This window comes from Amblyomma maculatum, chromosome 5 (genome assembly GCF_055883805.1).
Source record: "Amblyomma maculatum isolate TAMU_Amacu chromosome 5, ASM5588380v1, whole genome shotgun sequence".
NCBI lineage: Eukaryota > Metazoa > Arthropoda > Arachnida > Ixodida > Ixodidae > Amblyomma > Amblyomma maculatum.
Window position 1 is genome coordinate 61,055,651 of NC_139348.1, and position 18,142 is coordinate 61,073,792.

Genomic DNA, 18,142 nt, shown 5'->3' on the forward strand with positions numbered 1-18,142 from the left:
GGATCGCGTATCAGTTTATATCCCGTGTTTGTTCATGCTCTTTGTCGCGATACGACGCGTTATCATTTTCTTTGTCGCGAACGATGCGCCGAGATCTGTATGGAAGATTTCGATCACTTGCTTATGTTTCTAGAATGTTCCAGTTTGTACTAGTAGCAGTTAGCAACGTTATCTAGATTGTTCTGAGAAGCCTTTAAATTGAGCATTGACGAATGTGACGGGCATTCTTTGTTCGACGATCGACGAGCACGTTTGTTGCTATCGCTACCGCCGAATTGCTTAGTTCGTTTGCGAGCGCAAGTCAGTCCAATAAAAAAATATTTTAGTACTATCACGCCTCTGTCTTCTTTTGGTGTGCATGGCCTTGTCACCAATACGAGACATCTGGTGAAGGTGCTGCCAGTGATCCTTTAAGTGAAGACCTAATCCGTGTTCCTGTTACCCTGGAGGACCAGCTAACAGGCTACCGAACCAGCCGACGGCTTCAAAAGCTCCAACCTGAACACGGTCTTCTGCTGGACCCCATTCGACTCGGAAGACATCGACGCCTACAATGGCTCAGCCTACAGCACCGGTTGTTTTCGTCCAGCCCCGTGAGCCCCCCTGCTTCCATGGACGACCGGATGAAGATGCGGGAGACTGAATGGGCCTTTTCGACCATGTGGCAGAATTCAACGGCTAGAAAGACGCTGCGAAACTCAGGCAAGTCTACTTTGTTCTTCAAGGACATGCGCGAGTTTGGTTCGAAAATCATGAGACTTCTTTTAAGGATTGGGAGAAATTCAAAGCAGAGATTTTCATGGCCTTTGCAAGTTCTGTCTGAAAAGAAAGAGCGCAGGCCCTCCTCCAATCAAGAATGCAACTACCAAACGAGCCCAGCCTGGTCTACGTAGAGGAGATGAAGCGCCTATTTCGCGGCGCCGACCCTAACATGACCGAAGGTGAGAGAGTGAAATTCTTAATGCAAGGAGCTAAACAGTCGCTTTTTGCAGGGCTTGTCCGAAACCCGCCGAAAACTGTGGAAGAATTTGAAAGTGAAGCATCGACCATCGAGAAGACATTGAACACTTGGATGCGCCACCACGAGCGACCACATCAACCAGACTACTCAACCAAGTACCCCAGCGCATCTCCAAGCGGAGAGAACCTTCGGGACCTCTTCTGAGAGATCGTACGAGAGGAGCTCCGCCGATTGCTGCCATCATCGCAACAACCCCCGGTGGCGACGCTCGCGGACGTCGTCCGTGAAGAAGTCCAGCAGGCGCTGGGCGTTCCTCAAGCGACGGCTGCAACTTTTCCAGCACAAGAGGCAACAGCGATAAACTACGCTGCTGAATTACGTATCCCTGCGCCCCGGTGTAATTACTTTCCAAGCCCTCGCCGCTACCCTGCCGTTCCTGAAAGCTGCCCCTCCCTCCCCCCCCACCCCCGCCAAGCCTACCAACGACTCTCAAGTGCCAGGAAGTGCGATGCCTGGAGGACAGCAAAACAACCGGCCATTATGCTTCCACTACGTTGAGGCCGGCCACATTCTGCGCCACTGCCCGTACCGACGACTCGGTTTCCGCGGATTTGCAGTCGACGCTCCGCGACGACGCCTAGGTGAATGACCGCAAGAAATCAACAACTTTCTGCGCAGCGGAGAGCACTCATCACCAAGTCGTCTGTAATGCTCCCCATCGCCGCACAATGCCCGATTTGCGCTGCCCAGCCGCGGTTATTTGCAAGGACGGTCTCCTAGCCCCCGTAGGGGAAACTAAAGGCAGCAACCTTTGGAGGTGAGGTTGCTCAACGGCTAAAAGACGAAGATCCTCCGCCACCAACCACCACTAACGACGACGCAGCTATTTCATTGCCGCTCCACATGACGGCATCGACGAAACACGACCAGAGTGTAAGCCGACACCGCCGCCCAGCAAAATAATAACGATACGCCCCAGCCATGACCTGAAGAAACGATGGAGCCGAGATCGGACACCAAGGCCCACGTGCAATGCGAGGATGCGAATAAGCGACCTTGAAGTTGATGTCGACGGTCGCAGAGTCACTGCCCTAGTAGAAACCGGAGCTGACTACTCAGTCATCAGTGGACCGTTAGCCTCTCAGCTCAGGAAAGTTACCACCGCTTGGGATGGGCCGCTGATTCGCGCCGCAGGTGGCAACCTGATTACTCTATCGGGACGATGCACTGCAAGAATAACCGTAAATGGGCGTACTTATCTCACCACCTGTGTGGTCCTGCAGCAGTGCTCCCGAGATCAAAGTGAAGAAATGCTGCGGGATGACGTAATCCAGCCATCGAACAGCCCCTGGGCGGCACCCATCGTTTTGGTGAAAAAGGCCCACACTTCGCTTCTGCGTTGATTACCGCCGCTTGAATAGCATAACTAAGAAGGATGTCTAGCCGCTTCCCCGCATCGACGACACTCTCGACCGGCTCTGCATTGCAAGGCAGTACTCATCAATGGATCTCAAGAGCGGATATTGGCAAATTGAGATCGAGGAAAGAGATCGCGAGAAGACCGCATTCATCACACCGGACGGCCTCTTTGAGTTGATGCCTATTGGCCTTTGCTCCGCACCAGCCACGTTTCAACGAGTAATGGACACTGTCCTGGCAGGCTTGAAGTTGCAAATTTGTTTGGTATATTTGGACGATGTTGTTGTCTTCTCTTGAAACTTTTAAGGCCACCTAAAACGACTGCAGACAGTGCTGGAAGCCATCAAGGCATCGGGACTAACGCTAAAAGCAGAGAAGTGCCACTTCGCCTACGGAAAACTGCGGTTCCTAGGTGACATCGTTAGTAAGGATGGTGTTCGCCCAGACCCGGAGAAAACAGCTGCAGTCGCACATTTCCCAGCGCCTGTCGACAAGAACGCTGTGCGCCAATTCCTTGGGGTGCGCGCTTATATCGACGATTTGTCAGAAACTTTGCGCGCATCGACGAACCGTTAACGTAGCTTAAAAAGGCTGACGCACTTTTCAAATGGGAAGCGCCGCAAGGAGAAGCATTTGATGAACTTAAGCGCCGCCTGCAGTGCCCTCCTGTACTTGGCCACTGACGAAAACGCCGAGACCGAAATTCACATCGACGCGAGCAGTGTGGGCTTAGGAGCCGTTCTCGTGTCCAGATGAGTGCCGGACAGGAGAATTAATCGCCTACACTAGCAGGTCCCTCACAAAAGCCGAAGTCAATTACTCGACGATCGAGGAGTGCCTCGCGATCATCTGGGCCACTTCTAAGTTTCGTCCATACCTATACGGCCGACCATTCAGATGGTAAGCGACCATCACGCGCTCTGCTGGCTGGCTAATTTGGAAGACCCCTCTGGCAGCCTTGCCAGATGGAGCCTACGATTTCAAGAATATGACTTGACTGTAGTCTACAAGTAAGGCCGCAAGTAATCCATGCAGACTGCTTGTCACGGCCACGGCGATCGTCTACGATGAAGGCCTCCCAGGCACTGCTCCGCTTTATGAAAAGCACAGGACTGATCGAAAGGCTATGATTTTTTATGTTTCTTGATATGACTGTAAAGTGATGTGATGTGACATGTCTGTGATGTAACTGCACTGTCATTACCCATCCCTCTCTCCCCCAAAACTTTTATACCCATCTACCCCTCTCCCCCAGTGCAGGGAAGCAAACCAGTTCCTTTACCGGTTAACCTACCTTCCCTTTCTCCTCATCTTCCTCCTCCTCCCTGCTTGTCACGAGCCCCCGTTGATGTGCCGGCGAAAGAAGACGACGAAGACGTTTTTTTGGGACCGGTAAGCGCCAGCAGAACTCAAGTTATTCCGTGATCGTTGTGGTGATCGTGTACTAGCTACAGCCAGAAGAAGGCTACTCAAAAGCTGTCCTGGGAGTCCTCAAGGTGTTCGGTGCCTGGTGCTTCTTCGTGGTGACGCCTTTCCACGTTCAGGGGGGTTTTGGTCAGGGTTCTGGCTAGCTTTATAGGATTTGGTAATGTAAAGGTGTCATTACCTTGCGCACAGGCATGTATTTTACCTCCCCGGGAGGGGGCTCGGCAGATTGGTTTGCCAGCCTGCCGAATGAAAGCTTGCCTCTGGAATCATTTGCTAAGAATGGTGTCGATGTGATTCCTGTCGCACTCATACCGATAGGCAATAGAATGCTGAAAATGAAAAATCCAAAAACTATTCAGCAGCAACTCAAATCTCTGACGGATCACTACCTTGATATCTCTGAGGTGCGACCTTTCGGGAGAGGAGGTATAGTTTGCAAATCTGCAAACATTAATTGTGTCAGATCTGCTAAGCTGCAGTTTTTTTACATTGATTCTTGTCAAAGCCTTTATTCCTGAACAGCTGGCTTGCACTGAGGTTATTTTGCGTGGTGTGGATCCTGCATCTACTGCTCAAGAAAGTTGGGAGGAATTTCAGGACGCAGGAGCTGGTGTTCTTTCAGTGTATCGCTGCTCTCGCATAGTGGCCGGGGTGCGTGTTGCTACAGAGTCAGGTATAACAACTTTTGCCGGTCTCATGTGTCCATCTGAGTGAAAACGTTGGTCAACTATTTATCACACTGACCCGCTACGTCCTCGCCCCCTTCAATATTACAACTGTTGGCGATTTGGACGCAGTGGAAGAGCGTGTAAGTCTGCGACAAGATGCAGGGTGTGTCGGAAAGGACACTCTTCTAATAGATGTACCGCTGCAAGACCTAGCTGTTGTCTGTGTAGTAATGAGCCCTCGGCTGATGACACCAGTTGTGAGAAACGATCTCAGGAGCAGGCGTTACTAGAATTAATTCAAGAGAATCGTTGCTCTCGAGCAGATGCGTATGCCCTTCTTGATCGGAAAAGGCACACTTATGCCAACTGTGGGCGCCCTTCTACTCCAGACTTTGAGACCACGTTGTCTACCGCAATTGTGAAAACTGTTCAAGAAGCCCTTTCTGTCGTGGTTGACCGTATGCTTACCAGCTTTACTGAAGCTTTGTCTAGTATTGTTGGTAGCCAGCCATCTTGCCCAGCTCAACCTGTGCTGACTTCAGCATCTATTTCATCTCAAACCTGTGCTGAAAATTTAAATGCAGATTCTTCTCTAGTGCTGGCTCAAGTGCACCCAATCGACAGTGTCCCTGTAGGCATTTCTCACAAAGGTATTTGCTCTAAAGATGTTGAAATGGCATGCCCTACTCAAAAGCGCCGTGTTTCCAGCTCACCCTCTAAGTCCTCCATTTCCCAGATCAAAACTAAAAAAGGGCCTTCCAAAGTTTTACATCAAACCGATGTGTTAAAAGAGGCTGTTGCGGCCTCAATTTTAGGTAAGTAATCATGGCAGGTGTACAGGTTCTGCAGTGGAATTGTCGCTCTATTGTATCTTCACTTCCAGATTTATATCTTCTCCTTTCAACACATAAGCCATAGTGCTTTTGCAAGAAACTTGGCTCTCCCCCGCAAAGTTATTTACCTTAAAGAAATATCATGTTTTCCGCGCCGATCGTGTAAACGGTAGGGGCGGTGGTTTATTAACTTTGATATCGTCAAAATTACTTCACCAGGCAAAAATAAGCAAAACAGTAATGAATCCTGAGTGTGAGTTTTTGGCTGTAGATATCACATTGCCGCATTGTGGCCCTGTCTCAGTCGCTAACGTCTACTGCCCCACAGGTGTACGTAGCACCGACTATTTTGACAGATTACTTATAAATTCTGATAGGGTAGTTATTGCAGGTGACTTTAACTCGCACCATACTCTTTGGGATAACTACTCCGACTCATGTGGACAGCTGTTATGGACGTGGATGTCGGCACATGCTGTGCGCCGCTGCAATTCTTGGGCTATAACCTTCATGCGCGGAAATTCGCAATCTGTCATCAATTTATCCCTGGCAGCAGGTGGAATAAGTATAGGAGGATGGTCCACAGTAGACAGTGGTACATCTAGTGACCACTTTCCAATAACATTTACCCTCATGATGAGCATAACACGAGATATAACTTTGGACCGTAAACTAGTAAGCAACGCCAATTATGCAGCTTCGCTATGCTCCTCCCTCAAATCAAACCTTTGTTGATGTAGGACCGACCAAGCACAAAAGGTATTTTCCTGAATTGCGAATGCTACTGTAGATTCCCAGTTCACTGTGCGGTCTACAGTAAACAATAAGTCGCCATCCCCATGGTTGAATGAGGCGTGTGAGAAAGCCTCCCGCCGTAGAAAAGCAGCATCGAAAAGCCTTTCTTTTAACCAGAGCCCAGTAAACTGCATAAACTACAAATTTTGTTCGGCGTCATTCAAAAGAGCCATAGCGCAGGCAAAGGACGAGTACAACGAAAATTTAAATACTTATTTGTCACACCTTAAGCACAGGAAGGCTTTGTATCGTTTCATGGAACGAAATAGAAACTCGCACCTTTCTCAGTCATTAAGTTCAGTAGTGTTGTATCCACAGGAGGCAAAGGATAAGTTGGAACAAATTGCGCAAGGACTAGCATTACGTTTCCAGGAGCAGTGCAGATTTCCCTTGCACGCTCCCGTTTGCTCCTCAGACTATGTTGAGGTTGATAGGTCAGAACTCCTATCTGTGATTTCTTCCATGAAAAACTCGGTTCCAGGTTGGGACGGGGTTACGGTAGGTATGCTCAAAATTTTAGCAAATGATTTCACTCAGGATCTCCTGGATCTGGTTAATGAATAATTAGAATCTGCATGGCTGCCGCATGTCTGGAAAGTGGCGAAAATTATATTGCTCTTGAAAGACCCTGGTAAAGGATTTCATGTTGAAAACATTCGGCCGATAGCTTTGACTTCGAATCTAGTCAAATAGAAAGAATTGTGCATGGCCGCCTCTCAAAGCATATCTTAGAGGTTAATGCTTTGAGTTTTTCCCAGATTGGTTTCCGCAATAGATGCTCAATATAGTCTGCACATGTAGATTTAGAAAACAGGAATCACCTTGCAATGTACAACAAGGAGGTATCAGCGTTAGTGACGCTCGGTATTGCTAAGGCCTATGACAGCATTGAACATTCCATTCTACTTAACAAGTTGTCATTATTACGTCCTCAGTTCTACATTTATGCGTGGATCAGGGAATTTTTAAAAGGACGAGAATTCGTTTGCACTGATGGCTCATTAATCTCAGACACCTATGCACAGACAAGAGGGGTGCCTCAGGGCTCCGTGCTCTCCCCCCTCCTTTTTAATATTGTTGCGGGGATGCGCTTAATGTAACGGCACTGCGATGGGCTGAACTCGACGCTAAGACTACAGTAGCCGTGTAGTTTTCGCTCTGTCAGCGTCGTCCTCTTTCTCAACGCTCCGTCGTGCCCGCGTTCCTCGGTAGTCGTCTTTGTCAGTGAGCACATCACTTTCGTTTGGATCTACCTGTCTGCTCAGCACATCCTCCATCTACACCCGCCTTCGCTCCACCGAGTTCGCTCGCCTGCCCCCTGACTCTGCTGTTTACCTACCTCTGTCACCTTTCCCGCCTGTGTCTGACGGTGAGTATGTTGCTTGCCCTATCACAGAGGTCTTTCTTGACGGCAACGTCGTTCTTCCTCATCTCATCGTACACGTTACACAGAACAGCACCTACCGTCCTATCCGGAACTTCAGTCTGTCACCACAAGTCCTCCCCGAAGGAATATCCTCTCACAGACTGCACCATTTGTGCACTCACTCCTGGCCCACATTCAAGCGTCCTTCCAACACCCGTACTCCCCACCACAATTACCGACCATATTTCCGCAATGATTGCCTCTGACCTCAGCCCTGAACACGCTCAGGACCTGCACAACCTTTTGTTATCCTTCTCCGACATTTTTGACTTTGCTGCCGGTTCTCTGGGCCAAACATCAGTTGTGACTCACCGCTTTGACACCGGCGATGCAAAACCTGTACATCGGAGGCCTTATCGCGTGTCCCTTTCTGAGCGCCAAGTCATACAGCAGGAGGTCGACAAGATGTTGGGCAACAATATCATCGAACCTTCGAACAGTCCCTGGGAATCTCCTGTCGTGCTCGTTAGAAATAAAGACAACAGTTGGCGCTTTTGCGTCGACTATCGACATCTGAACGAGATTACAAGGAAAGATGTTTACCCGCTGCCGCGAATAGACGATGCCTTGGACTATTTACATGGAGCCCGCTACTCTTCCTTCATCGACCTTCGTAGTGGCTACTGGCAGATCTCTGTCGACGAACAAGACCGCGAGAAGACGGCTTTTGTCACACCCACCCCCCTGCTACGTTTGAACCCCTGCTACGTTTGAACGAATGATGGGCTCCTTACTCCGCGGCTTCAAATGGACGACTTGTCTGTGTTACTTGGATGGGGTAATTGTCTTGTCGCCCTCGTTCGATGCCATCTTCGTCGCCTTTCTTCCATCTTGGCACTTTTCCGCCGTGCCGGACTTCAGCTGAACTCAAAGAAATGCAGTTTTGGTCGCTGCGAAGTTAAAGTGCTTGTCCATTTTGTGAATGCCACCGGCGTGCAACCCGATCCCGACAAAGTTCGCGCTGTCAGTGCGTTTCCATCTCCCCGTTTACCCCGTGATGTCCGCAGCTTTAGAGGACTCTGCTCTTTTTTTCGCCGGTTCGTCCCAAACTTTGGCGCTGTTGCTTGTCCTCTCACAAATCTGCTGAAGAAAGGCGTTCCTTTCTCATAGGGACCAGAGCGGGCTAACGCATTCTCCACCCTCATCGCTGTTCTCACCAATCATCCTGTGTTGGCCCATTTCAACCCGTCTGCCCCGAAGGAACTTCGCACCGACGCCAGTGGCCACAGGATTGGTGCCATTCTTGCACAGCGACAACGCGGCCAACACTGTGTGATTGCCTACGCCAATCGTCTCCTGTCATCAGCGGAACCGAACAATTCTATTACGGAACGGGAGTGCCTGGCTCTCGTTTGGGCCGTTGGAAAATTCAGTACCTACCTGCTTGTTTGGCCGACCCTCCACTGTGATTACCGATCACCACGCCTTATGTTGGCTCTCTTCCCTCAAGGATCCTGCTGGCCGCCTCGGCCGCTGGGCACTGCGCTTGCAGGGGTATACTTTTTCGTTGTATACAAATCCGGTCGGCTCCACCAGGATGCAGACTGTCTGTCCCGTTATCCCGTCGATCCCGCTTCCTCTATTGACCATGAGTCGGACCCCTGTGTCTTTTCTATATCGGACTTTTCCCACAGAGCCGACGAACAGCGCTCGGACCCAACCTTCAGTTCTCTTATCGACCACCTCTGCACACACAGCCGTGACTCTTCCCTCGCCCTGTTCATCCTTCATGGAAATACGCTATAACGCCGCAGCATGCGACCTGATGGCGCTGAGCACTTGCTGGTCGTTCCCCAACACCTACGCTCTGCCGTTCTCAAACAAATGCACGACGCCCCTACAGCTGCTCATCTTGGCCTCTCACGCACACACGACCGCGTGTGCCGGCGTTTCTTCTGGCCTGGACTCTACCGCTCTGTCCAACGTTATGTAGCCGCTTGCGACCTCTGTCAACGCCGGAAGAAACCCCCTGTGCTACCACCTGGACACCTGCAGCCGATTGCTATCCCGACTGAGCCATTTTCTCGTGTTGGCCTTGACCTCCTAGAGCCCTTCCCCGAGTCCTTGCCAGGAAAAAAATGGATCGCTGTGGCCACCGATTATGCCATGGGGTACGTGATCACTCGCGCCATTCCAACCAGTTGCGCCACAGACGTTGCTGACTTCCTTTTGCACGACGTCATACTTCACCATGGTGCTCCCCGTCAACTACTTACTGACCGTGGGCGCTGTCTCCTTTCCCGATTTGTTGAGAAAATACTTCGTTCTTGCTGCGTTCGGCACAAGTTCACCAATGCTTATCACCCTCAGACGAACGGCCTTACGGAGCGTATTAACCGCACACTCACCGACATTGTCGCAATGTACGTATCCGACAGTCATCGCGACTGGGTTATTAGTCTGCCATTTGTCACCTTTTCATATAACTCTTCGCGTCATGACACTGCTGGGTACTCTCCATTCTGTCTTCTCTTTGGAAGAGACCCCTTACTGCCCTTCGACACTTTGCTTCCCGCCGCTGGCTCCGTCACAACCTGTGCCCACGATACCATCGCCCGAGCCGACGCTGCTCGCCAGATTGCTCGTCACAATCTCACAATCTCTCAAGAAGCTCAAAAACGCCGCTACGATGCTCACCACCGCAATGTGCACTATCCTCCCGGATTTCTGGTGTTGCTCTGGCTTCCGTGCCGTCGTGAGGGGTTGTGTCAAAAACTTCTGCCCCACTACACAGGTCCTTATCGTGCACTACGCCCAGTGACCGACGTGACCTATGAGATTGCACCGCTCCACCCAAAGTCACCGACTGCTACACCCTCTTTCGAAATCGTACATGTCGCCCGCCTCAAGCCATACTACCACCATTATTGCAATGAAAATTTCTGAGGAGAATAAAAAAAACCGTTTATGATATCTTTTTAAACTTTGTTCACGTATTCTTCTCTACATCAATTTGCAACGTCAATAAAAACACATTGCACAATATTGATGCACTAGTAGTAACGACCAGTCCAATGAGACCCTTAAACAGGAATTTGCAATTGCTGTAGGTCTGACTTCTTGGCCACTAAGCGAATAAAATGCAAGCAGGATTGGATTTCAGGTTCTAAAAATATGTCCAGCAGTAGGGAAAAGATGTCGACGGAAATGAGGACAGTAATGTAGAGATGTTGAGATGACCGGAGCGGGCATGAGCGCGGGGGTGTGCTCACCCTAGACGTTCGTTTTAAGAGGCGGAGCAGTGAGAGCTCGTTTTTGCGTCTTAAGACCGACAGACTTCGATACATATATTATGGTGAAGCTACCCAAAACTAATAAACTAATACTTCCTTGTAGCAGTTCAACGCATCGGCACTAGAGCTTCACTATTCTATCCGCCTGTTTTTCGCACCGCAACCGGACGCCAATAACACGGGGTGAAGTTAATGAGATGCGACCACTGTCGGGAAGCCCGCTTCACCAGCGCGGGCGACAGCCTCTGCCGCATGAGAAACTGCTGCGCCAGATGCGATCGGTGGAAAGCATAACTGGTGCTGCAGTGGCAAAGCAAGGTATGGAATGCTAACAAAAAGAAAAAAATAACAATTGGTAACCGGATGCTCGTGCCTCTCTCAGATGACTGCATCCAGACGGCCTGAAGTGGGCCTTTTGCCGCGCGTTCACGCTAGCCAGGACTGCATGGAAGACACTGTACAGGAATGAAAATAATGTGCGCTGTCGAGTCATTCGAAGAAAACGGATGCAGCCCAGAAACACTGTGTTTTACTGAGGTAGTTTTCCATGCCCTTCACAATTGTTCTATTCTACTGAAATGATTTGGAATACGTTGCTTGCTCATTGAACGTTATCGTCTCCTTCTGTAATTCGTGTTAAGGTGAAGGTGATTGCGAAAAACGTCTGTGTGGTGCCTGATGCCAAAGCGCATCAGGAATTCGACGCGTACAAAACTGATTCTGAATCATTCATTGCTGTGTCTGTCACCGTCAATTTGCGAAGTCGAGACAAACAATAACCGAACAATACTTTTATAGCTGGAGAATGATGAGGACGACGTGGCGCGCTCGTTTGTGGAAGATTAAGAAAAAGAAGTGCGTCGAACTGGGGGCCCTCATTTCCTGGCTCATAGGCTGTTTCTCAATGCATATGTCTTTAATCCTCTTTTATAAATGTATTCCTCCCTGTTGCAATAATATGCCAAAATTTAAAAACCTTGAACGATTCACAAATTCGGGAGAACTTCAGATCTGCGCGGTGCGCTATAATTGGACAAAGGCCTTATCAAAGTGGCCATAATTACTAGCGCAACAAAATTATGCACGGTGTTTTTAATAATTTTTTAAGCTGAGGTAGTGTGGAATAGGCGGAATAAGTTTAAACAGTGTTAAAACAGTTTTTTTTTTATTTTCCTAAGAAATTTTCAATGTTCGCTGTTTTCTGTAAATTAGCGCGATCGTATCTGTATTCAAATGTCACAAAAATATAAGCTTTACCTGTTTGCGGATAACTATGCTGAGAACATAGTGTGGAATTATTGCTGCTCTACCATGAACCTTTTCTGAAACAAAGGCCTGCAATTTAGGAAAATTTCGTTTCTTGGGCCGATCTTGAGAATTTTTATAAAAACATCTACTCTTACCCGAATAGCGAAAATTAGCTGAATACAAATAAAAACATGTATATATTCAGTCAGATAATTTTCAGCTAGCTAACTTGAACATAGTTTGTGTAATCTATAACTAAATTTGGCCAGAACAGCAGAGAAGCTCGGAACTCCGCCTCTTCGATAATATTAATCAGTCATCATGCAACAATATATAATATTTTGAAGTAAATATAAAAGGTCGAACGACCGTCTTTTGTTCGATCATAGGTGGAAGCGGGAGGGGAAAGATGGCGTGCGCATTTGTCGATGCACCACACTGTAAAAAAAAACGTAATTTTACGCAGACAACCTCCTTAAAAGAACGTCAAACGGTACTGTTTTCCTCAATACGTATTGAACATCCGAGAATTGGCGCACGGATGAAGGAGAATGTCCTTATAAGCATTTCAGACACTTCCGTTTTACTCAATAAGTATTGAACATCCGTGAATCGAATTTCAGGCGCTTCCATTTTATTCAATGCGTATTGAAAATCCGTGAACCGGGCATGGATGAAGGAGGAGTTCACGCCACTGCGACGCCCGCATGCTCAAGTATGGAAGATCCCCAAGCATGCACACTGTACATGCTCCCACGCCTTCCCGCCGGGCTGGGCTTCTCGAACCACCTGCCCCATTCCAAAGCCGCGCATCGTTTCTCTTCTGGCCGGATGCTGCTGCTTTCAAGCATAGTACACACAGCAGCATCACCTAGCGCGCAAAGCCAAGCGCTCTCGGCCGGTGATCGGAGAAGCGCTTTCATCGCGGCTGCGGCGGCGGTATTGCAATGGAGTCAAAATACAGGAGCGCCTGTCTGCTATGCGGTCTCAGTATAAGTTGAGATCAAAACCTCCGCTGGCGTACTTTTTTTTTTTTTTTCATTCTTTCGTTCACCTCTTCCCTCCCGGCGCTGCGCCCACCGACAAGTGAGAGGTACTGTACATAGACCTTGGGTACTGCGTCTAAAAACAAATAGAAAACTGCTCTAGAAGTCGGCGTTCCTAGGCTCTTCGGTTGTCGCCGTGTTGGCCGATTCGATGTAAGCCATTTTTTTTTATTCACGCCTTGTACGTGTCATCTCCCAGCGGAAAACAACATTCTCACGCCTTCGCGCTTACTCCGCACCGTCTGCTGCATAAAGCCGCCCGCGCCCGCGCCGACGACTGCTTCGTCCCCTCGTCGCTAGGGCAATGACGCATGCGCCGTAGCGGTTGCGCACTGCATTCTCGCGCCTTTTTCAAGTGAGCACAGGGCGTGGACGTGTGGAGCTGAACGTCTGGACTGCGATACTGCATTGCAACTTTTTATCTTTGACGACCCAGTCATCTTGTGCGCTTGCGAATACATCTGGATCACCGACGAGCAAAAAAAGACAACGTGTTCGCCTAACAGGTGAGAACAATCTTAAAATTGTCTTTGAGGTGCAACTCGTGACTGGCTTCATACGGGTGTCTAAGAGCAGTGCTGCGCGCTTCGCAATGGCGCCATTCAGGCAGTGCAAACGTTTTATTCAGTGAACAATTTCGATACAGGGCGCGCTCTCTTTACAAACTTGTTTATTTGCATTGCTCATATGATTTTGGCTTCTCCGCATGATGAGTCCAGACAGAGGAACTACTCGGACCATATCGAAACTATTCTATAGCACTGTCCGACTAAACGAACGTCCGGTGTTGAGCGGTACTTAAGCAGCACACAGCAGCACCTTGGCTTGTATTTTGGTCAGCTGCGGTGATCAGATTTAAGGAGGCATAAACCACTTGTCAATCGCGAACTAAGCCGCTCGTTTGTACCGTGGAAGTTTGTTTTCAACTGGAGCTGTTCGACCGCAGTATGCAATAATTAATGCGATAGCGTTAAAGTTGCCGATTAGCAGAAAATCCGGCTAATTGTCAGCGAAAAATCACGGGCGTGGCTTTGGCAGGGGAAAAGACATGGTGCTGATTGTTCAGAGGGTTGTGCGCGGAGTGGTCTTTGTATGACAGCTTGTTTGTAAATTATATGACAACTTATTTTTTATTATAGCGTTATTGCCGGATGGTGCTGAAAGATGAACAGATGCCCGAGGTGTGCGCAGAGCTTTTCTACATGGCTGGCCTACTTTGAACATTTTTCTTATCATAGTAGTGTACTCGGTGGAGCCTTATGTCCAATCAGTCCGTGCGGTGCTACGTTCAAGGATTACCGAACCTTCAGAAGCCATGTCTTCAGGCACCACAGAAACCATGCTGAAACAGAAAACATTGCCTTCCTGTGTACTGTGCCATCCTGCGGGAGATACGAGTCATTACGGATGAAGCTTGTGGCACATATTGGGGACCATTTCAAATAGAGAACAGAGTAGAAAATTAGCATCGTGAAACACAGGCACTGCAGCAGACCAAAAAAAACAAGCTAAGAAAAGTAAAAGCAGCAGCTATGGCTGTCAGACCTGGCAGCATGTTCAAAAGCGAATTGCCGAAAATGACCATGAAAAAATTGATTTTTTGAAAAAGGAAGGAAGGAAAACATTCAGAGATATAGACGTGCCGCTTGCAATGGCGTGCATGAAAGAAACATATTTTTACCAACGGGTGTTCATCAACTCGGCTAACCCTGTGCATACCACAGCCCAAGTGAAAGAAGAATGGCCGTTGTTATTTCACAGACCATTCTTCTACAGTCACGCACATAACCTTCTTGGGAAAGATGTTCAGGTAAGATAAGGAGAATGGCTGCAGTGTACAAGTTGGAGTTGTGAATATTTAGTTCTGCTGACTGATATGTGAGGAAACCAAGCTATGCTGTGAAAGATCTTGCTTTTGCGAATGAAAAATTTGAGCATTACAAGCACAGACCTTGTGCAGAGCAGCGAAAGTTGTGGAAATCCTAGGGTGGTGAAGATCTGCAGCTAAATTTAATCAGTAAGATGTAAATGGGCATCATTTTATGAGAACTTTTAAATGTTTATTTTTTTCCCGATAATTTGTTTCTTTGGTTTAGGACTGCCAGACCCGCATCACATTCAATAGTGATACTGTGATAGCCGTAGAAAATTGGTAGCATACTGCACTGTTTCTTGCTGCAAATTTAAATTTCTTCATACATGTCAAAGCAAACATTTGCCTTTTGCCATTGAAGCCTACCAATAATCTTTGCTTGCCAATGATGAAAAAAAAATGTTTTAATTTATTCCAGGCCACATTTCAGGACAGTATTGCAATATGCGCTCCACTCCTTGTGAAGTACCTTGACAGTGCACCTTCAAAGGAAATCATGTACCTGCTTGCAGAGCGGCAGCTCGAAGAAACAAAAAGCAACATCAGAGCTGATGCAGATGTGGTAATGCATCTCCTTGCCGCATACTTCAAGGACGACCCTTGTGCTCTCTACCGTATCTTTGAAGTGAGTTATAAACCCCACTGTACCTCAGTAGTGAATCCTGAGCAATCCATTTTGGAGATTGTAAAATAATGTGAAACTATTGTGGTGTCAGGTATAACCTAACAGCCTTCATGGCCTTATTCATTGAAACTTGGAACTATATGAAAGAAAGAAGAAAGAACTATAATTATTAGAAGCCTTGATTATTGCAGTTTGACTTCCCTTACGTCTTTTCAGTATGCTTGTTAGGTTCGGTAGCTACCATATGCTGGCACCACTCTTCTCTACTTGCAAGACTGATGCTTATGGCTATACGGAATAGGAGCGTGGAACCCATCAAAGAAAGGAAACTTCTTAGTTGTAAAAAGAAAAGGTACACCAGTCACCACCGTTTTATTTTTGTTGAAATGCTTAGCATCTGTAGTATAGAATAGAGAGCTACATCATTGAAGTTAAATCTGCCGGTGGCTGTCAGGATATCCGCAGCTGTATTGTTTGCCGCGTATATGTTCCTAGAAACCAAAGGATTCGGTGCATCGGCTGAGTAAAGAAAGATGGCTATAAAGTTAGTCAGTTATCACTGTTTTGGAGCACTATAAGCTGTTCTTGTTCGTTACCACATGAATTTGATTTTACTCCCGTCTCTTATCAGGAAGGCACGAGCATTACATCCAGGATCTCCGATTTGCCGTCCACGCCAGTTATATTTGTACTCGGTAAGCTTGATGATGGTATTTATTATCATGCTTTGTACATATGGCTGCGGCAGCAGATTGTGTGGTTGGACTAATTGTAGTGATCCATGCCTTTTCCTGGATTGCTTAGCTCTTCATTCACAAAAAGGCTAACTAATCAAATAAATTACGGTTTAAATTTTGGGAAGCTGTCTTCATAGGTTACGAGATATTGTCATATATCTAACCAATGAGTATGGGTATATGTTCTTGTAAACTGTAGATATGCGAGCATTATACAAGATCACTATGTGTTCCTATTTCAGTCAAAATGACCATTTGAAGGCATAGACTTCGGAAAAAGAATGGGACAAAGTTGCCACTTCGAGTATTCAAATAACGATTGCTATATAATTTTGCGCGACAGGCACATCATTCTTTTTTTTTTTGTTACTAGCATTTTTTATGGCTTACAATACTGAAGTCAATATTTATGTTATTAAAAATTAACCAAAAAATTGTATTCATTTTTTTTCTGCAAATTACCTGCTCCTTTCATATTGACAGCACCAGTGCGTATGATGCCTTCACTTTTTAGGCTACTTTAAATAAAGCACTGGCACTGTGTTGCATTAGAAGCAAAACAAAAATGTTTATTCTATTTCAGGTACCATATATGGAAAGCAGTGCGTGTTTTGTGAACAGGAGGCTGTATTTATAGAGCCAGCATCATTCAGTGAGGTAGATTGCCTGCTTTTCGTCCTGTAATAAGTCCTGAATCTTGAGTATGCAGAGCCAGCGGCAACGACGCTGGAATTTATCCAGAGGTGAGGCTCTTATCGTTTTTTTTTTCTCGTTGTATCGTATATATGGGATGAATGTCATTTCTCCATTTAACACTTGATTCTTCGTTTATTGTACTTGTTGAGGCGAAGCATTTCAGGATAGTGCCTTTAAAGGACCATTTGAAAATATATTTCCTCCTGGCCTTACTTTTCTTGTTGCTTTTAGAACTGGTTTATAATTATGTGCTGTATATACTAATGCATGTAACGCTACTTTTCTAGTCTTGTTTCCAGTACTCAACTTTTTCATTAAGAAAATAGTATTCCCTATCTTGTCAAATTCAGCAGTGGTGCAGACAAGAAAACATAATTTCTGTGCACTTCTATGAGCTGGCTTACTACTAGCTTGCCTGCTCTATTGTAAACCGGGTGCTGAGGCTCCTATGGACGAGCCCACCGAGGGTGAATGCAGACGGTGTACAAAGCGATAGGCTATGAATAATGCACGCACCAGTGATTTGACTCAGCTAACTTGCCACTTAGGACGCTCACCCTTATCGATCTGTGAAAAGTGCATCCTTCAGCAATTCCGTCTTCACACAGCAGCCAAACTTTATTTGTACAAACACTCTTCCATGTCACAGTGCCCTAGCTGTTCACATATATAAGCAGATATAGAACATTGCCTCACACAACGCAGACTTCTAGTCTCCCACTTATTATTTGCCTCGAACCCCACCATGGCTCATTTTGCTTGCCTCGCGGGACTAGGCCGCACAACGTGCCCTTGTCACTTTCGTCAATAGCCTTCTAAACACCTAGCCCAAGGGCTTTTTAATAGACACGTTACTGACATGCACCGATGTGATGGCCAGATCTGTTCCTTACTGTAAGAAAAATTACGAAATATTTTTGCACATAATTTAGGCTCTATTAGTGTGCAACCTCTCGTAGCTCCAAAAAAATATACACCTGTGACTTTGTGCGCGTTTGCAATTCCCTTTTGTTGGGGGTATTGCAGAATACGTGAATCTATGCCACAGTACATTACGATTTTATTTACTTATATCCAGAGATATATAAATTACTAAAATAATTTTTACAGGTTGTTTAGCCACTATTTCACCTTTTTCTGCAGCCGAAGTTTTT

At 47.0% G+C, this 18,142-nt stretch overlaps 1 long non-coding RNA gene across 1 annotated transcript; it reads left to right on the forward strand.

Moving 5' to 3' along the window:
- The first annotated feature begins 13,325 nt into the window (after nucleotides 1-13,325).
- On the forward strand, nucleotides 13,326-16,976 carry LOC146188406 (uncharacterized). The gene is made up of 4 exons (XR_014707721.1): nucleotides 13,326-13,563; nucleotides 15,349-15,555; nucleotides 16,187-16,250; nucleotides 16,876-16,976. It is a non-coding gene; the product is annotated as an uncharacterized LOC146188406 (long non-coding RNA).
- The last annotated feature ends 1,166 nt before the right edge of the window (nucleotides 16,977-18,142 follow it).